Below are 6000 nucleotides of genomic sequence, written 5' to 3'. Positions count from 1 at the left end.
AGTTGGACTCAAGTGACTTAGTGTGCACACATGCAAATTACATACAATGGAGTACTTTGTGGCCACTAAAATGATGACATAGATGATATGTTTATTGACACAGAACTATGTCTATGACAATGTTGAATGAAAAAAGATATGTAAAATCATATGTTTGTATACGTGCGTGAAGAAGACTAGAAGAATGCTTAGAAAATGTGAGCAGTGATTATTTGTGGATGGTGCTATTTCAGATGAGTTTTACTTTCTTTGTGTTTTTTGTAGTTTTAATTTCTTTCAGTGAGCATGTATAATTTCACCCAAGCAATAAAGCTGATTTCTCCCAACTCTCAAAAAACATGAATTTAAAAGATAAAATCCCAACTCCTAACCACAGCACATAAAGGTATTCAAGGTCTTTCTTAAAAAGCTGGAAATAGAACTGCCATATGACCCAGCAATCCCACTTCTGGGCATACACACCAAGGAAACCAGATCTGAAAGAGACACATGCACCCCAATGTTCATCGCAGCACTGTTTATAATAGCCAGGATATGGAAGCAACCTAGATGCCCATCAGCAGACGAATGGATGAGGAAGCTGTGGTACATATACACCATGGAATATTACTCAGCCATTAAAAAGAATTCATTTGAATCAGTTCTAATGAGATGGATGAAACTGGAGCCCATTATAGAGAGTGAAGTAAGCCAGAAAGATAAAGACCATTACAGTATACTAACACATATATATGGAATTTAGAAAGAGGGTAACGATAACCCTATATGCAAAACAGAAAAAGAGACACAGATGTATAGAACAGACTTGTGGACTCTGGGAGAAGGCGAGGGTGGGATGTTTCAAGAGAACAGCATCGAAACATGTATATTATCTAGGGTGAAACAGATCACCAGCCCAGGTTGGGTGCATGAGACAAGTGCTCGGGCCTGGTGCACTGGGAAGACCCAGAGGGATCGGATGGAGAGGGAGGTGGGAGGAGGGGACCGGGATGGGGAATACATGTAAATCCATGGCTAATTCATTTCAATGTATGACAAAAACTACTGCAATGCTGTAAAGTAATTAGCCTCCAACTAATAAAAATAAATGGGAAAAAAAAGGTATTCAAGGTCTGGCCCCTTCCTATTGGAATTGCCCCATATTTTACCATTCTACAGAGAAATTCTAGTTAATGCAAAGCTTCCAATTTTATAGCTATGGGTCTTTGCACACGTAATTCTCCCTTGAATGGCTCAATCATTCATCAAAGCCTTCCATTCCAGAGCCTTTCTCAATTAATTCCCCTTAACCTTGTGTTAAGGTGTTAGGTTCATCAAAGGACATGTGGCTAGAGGACTTAGCAGTGGAAGAGATGGCCTGAACCTCTGCTGGTGCAGGATCTGCGCCCTTCCTTGATGGACAGACTCTTTTCACCATGTGCCAAAGTCTCAAGCTGAGCACCTCAAACTCACCAGCAATCAGATAAGACTAAACTATTTTAACAACAAACGGTAACCAGACTTCCATCAGATGGTACTAACAGATCCCATTGCTGCCTTTGTATTTTCACTTTAGCTCAGTGCTTCCCAGATTCTATTGTGTACAGACATTTCTTAGGGACCTTGTAAAGTGCAGAATCTGATTCAGTGGCTCTGTGGTGGGCCTGAGATCGTGCCTTTCTAAAAAGCTCCTGGGTGATTTGCAGCTGCTGGTTCACAGATTGTCCTTAGAGAGTGAGATGAGAGCTTATTTTTTAATACATTTCTAAAATATAATCTAAGCAGAAGAGCAGCATTATTTCAACATCTTAGTCAATTCAAACTTAGCTTGGACACAATATAGCTTTCAGTCCACAAAATTATGTTTTTTAGGGGTCTAAGTATACCATTTCCCTTACTTGTGTCTCAGTGAGCACTCCCTCACAAAATTCTATTGGTGATATAATTACAGACCCCCACTCAGCTTCCTCTTAGGGCTTTTGTGAGAGCTGTGCCTTAAATGCACAATGTCTGTTCCCAGCTTGCATAGCTCTTGAAGGAGCGAAACCATGTCCTACTCACACCTAAGCTGTTAGCTCATTGTAACAGAAAAGCATTATGGTTAGGAGTATAGACTCATATTCCTGATCCCAGAACTACCACTTACTAAAGCATTAATCTCATGGCATTAATTAATTAATACATTAATTAATAATAATAATTAATACATATATTCACTAATGTACATGCCATACATACATGGCATTGTAACCTGGAGATGGAAGAAGTATTCACCTCTTCTGGTTGTTCTAAGGATTAAATAGAAAATATTTAGAAAGATTTAGTACCTAGTAAGCCCTATATAAAATTCAACTATGATTATTAGAAAATGTGTAGACTAATGAATCTTACAGATAAAAGAAACAGTGTCACATCCATTTAATCATGTAAATGTATTAATTAACTTGCACACATTAATTAGCTTGTTGCATTTTTACTTTACTTTTAACACATGCAAAATTGTCAGGAGCACATACATGCAAAGAAGAAACTCACACAACAAATGAAAAGCACTTTTGCAAGCACTGAGGATGAGGCCATAAAGAAGGGAAGGAGAGGACAGAAAAATGAATTAAATAAGATTCGAAAAAAAAAAAAAGAATTAAATAAGATTCCTCACCTTAGGGAGGAGAAATAAGAATAAGAATTATAATATAATAATTACAATACAATGTAAAACAATCCAATACTGCAAGAGGGGTGCCAGTAACATGTTCATGCTAATCATCACTTGTGGGGAATTCTGTTTATTACCTGCCCAGCCATCCATTTCTGTCTGCTGGTATTAGAAACATTTTCCTTGGGGATCCACTCCGTTCACTGAGATTCAGTTGAGGGGCTAACTCCAGCTTGACCTGGTGAACTAGGCCCTTTCCTTTCTAGCTTGGCTTATAACTATAAGGATTTTAAAATGTCACTACTGGGACTATCTACAGAATGAAACAGATCAGAGGGAAGTAAATATAGAAGAAAATATTGCAAAGAGATGGCAAGTGGTAGAACGAGAGGTCAGGTCCTGGTATGGTTTGTCAGTGACCCAGCTATGCCTGATACACTCGTGGACTTTTTTCTTGAGCCAACAAATTCCTTTGTTTTAATTATAGGATTTCTGTTGCTCACAACTGTAAGGATCCAGAATAAATGTGGAACCTAGAAGTTCTAAATTCTAAATTATTTTATTCAGACCTGATTAAAATTACAACCAAGACCAACATTTTAATAGTAGGACAGAAAATAAAAAAACTGCTCTTTTGACATGGGTGCCTGAGAATATAAAGCACTGTGGTAGCCAGTAACAGATTGACATAAGAGAACTGGAAAGAACCTCAGTGACCCTAAGAATAAAAATATTTGTTGGTATTCTGTTTCTGGTCATCATAAATAGATTTTGGTTAGTTTGGAGTTCTCCTGCAGCATTCTGATTCTTTTCATTTTTTAACTGAAGGATAATTGCTTTACAGAATTTTGTTGTTTTCTGTCAAACTTCAACATGCTGACCTCAGAATCCTGATTCTTAATGATGTATGGTTCTATAATCCCTAACTTGGGATTCCCTAACTCAGTTGGTAAGGCCTACAATGCAGGAGACCCCGGTTCAATTCCTGGGTTGGGAAGATCCCCTAGAGAAGGGAAAGGCTACCCACTCCAGTATTCTGGTCTGGAGAATTCCATGGACTGTATAGTCTGTGGGGTCTCAAAGAGGTGGACATGACTGAGCGACTTTCACTTTCACTTTTCACTTTCAACCCCTAACTTTGAAACTGTGTACTTGTTTTATTCATTTGCTGTGGCAAACTAAATTTGAATCCACTTATACTTGATAACAACTGAGCCAGAAACTATGATTTCACTGATATTACCACAGTAATATCTGTGGTATTATATATGTGGTATATCTGTGACACAAAAGACAGATGAGATACTCTTAGAGTCAGGAAACATATATTTTTGTTCTAGCATGTATTACTCAAGTAGAAATCTTTATGAAATAATATAATTTTTCAACCTTTTAAAATTTACTTCTTTGGTTTTATCCTCCCATAAGCCATATGAGGAACACAGGATCAATTTAATTATCCTAATTTTACAGAGGAGAAAAGTAAGCAAAGAAGAAGCAACAATCCAGTGGTAAAACAGAGTATGTGGAGTGTAACTCTTTGATGATTCACAAAAACTCACACCCTTTACAGCCTCACTGGTCCCTCCTCCTTGGCCCACACCCAAGTGTTTCTCTCTGCATGTGAAAAGTGAAAACAAAGTGAACTCGCTCAGTTGTGTCCAACTCTTTGCTACCCTGTGGAAAGTAGCCTACCAGGCTCCTCCCTCCATGGGGTTCTCTAGGCAAGAATACTGGAGTGGGTTGCCATTTCTTTCTCCAGGGGATCTTCCTGACCCAGGGATTGAATCCGGGTCTCCCACATTGCAGGCAGACACTTTAACCTCTGAGCCATATAGTCAAAGGTAATAAAGCTACATGCTTTTAAATTCTCTGATCTTTCTGTGAATCTTAAGTCTATCTGGGAGATTTTAGTCTATCTTATTTTATTATTACTAATGGAATTTGTCTATTAATTAACTCAGGGTAATTTACATTTTATTTGGTCATAGCAAACACCCTCTTCCAAGAACACTAGAGATGATTCTACACATGGACATCACCAGATGGTCAATACCAAAATCAGATTGATTATATGCTTTGCAGCCAAAGATGGAGATGCTCTATACAGTCAGCAAAAACAAGACCTGGAACTGACTATGGCTCAGATCATGAATTCCTTATTGCAAAATTCAGACTTAAATTGAAGAAAGTAGAGAAAACCACTAGGTCATTCAGGTATAATCTAAATCAAATCCCTTATGATTATACAGTGGAAGTGACAAATATATTCAAGGGATTAGGTCTGATACACAGAATGCCTGAAGAACTATGGACAGAGGTTCATAACATTGTACAGGAGGCCCTGACCAAAACCATCCCAAAGAAAAAGAAATGCAAGAAGGAAAAGTGGTTGTCTGAGGAGGCTTCACGGATACCTGGAGAAAGAAGAGAAGCAAAAAAAAAAGGGGGAGAAAGGAAAAGATAACACCCAACTGAATGCAGAGTTCCAGAGAATAGCAAGGAAAGAAAAGAACGCCTTCTTAAGTGAACAAACAGTGCAAAGAAATAGAGGAAAACAATAGAATGGGAAAGACTAAAGATCTCTTCAAAAAAAAATTGGAGATAACAGGGAACATTTCATGCAAATGAGCATGATAAAGGATAGAAACAATAAGGACTTAACAAGCAGAAGAGGTTAAGAAGAGGTGGCAAGAATACACACAAGAAGTGTACAGGAAAGGTCTTAATGACCTGGATAGCCACAATGATATGATTACTCACCTAGAGCCAGACATCCTGGAATGTGAAGCTAAGTGCACCTTAGGAAGCATTACTATGAACAAACTTAGTGGAGGTGATGGAATTTTGGCTGTGCTATTTCAAATCATAAAAGATGATGCTATTGAAGTGTTGCTGTACTCAATATGCCAGCTAATTTGAAAACTCAGCAGTGGCCACGATGCCAAAGCCTTTGACTGTGTGAATCACAAAAAACTGTGGAAAATTCTTAAAGAGATGGGAGTACCAGACCACCTGACCTGCCTCATGAGAAACCTGTATACAGGTCAGGAAGCAACAGTTAGAACTGGACATGGAACAACAGACTGGTTCCAAATAGGAAAAGGAGTACGTCAAGGCTGTTTATTTAACAGCCCTGTTTATTTAACTTATATGCAGAGTACATCATGAGAAACTCTGGGCTGGAGGAAGCACAAGCTGGAATCAAGATTTCAGGGAGAAATATCAATAACCTCAGATATGCAGATGACACCACCCTTATGGCAGAAAGTGAAGAAGAACTAAAGAGCCTCTTGATGAAAGTGAAAGAAGAGAGTGAAAAAGTTGGTTTAAAGCTCAACATTCAGAAAACTAAGATCATAGCA

Source organism: Odocoileus virginianus, chromosome 31 (genome assembly GCF_023699985.2).
Source record: "Odocoileus virginianus isolate 20LAN1187 ecotype Illinois chromosome 31, Ovbor_1.2, whole genome shotgun sequence".
NCBI lineage: Eukaryota > Metazoa > Chordata > Mammalia > Artiodactyla > Cervidae > Odocoileus > Odocoileus virginianus.
This window is presented reverse-complemented; position numbering follows the sequence as displayed.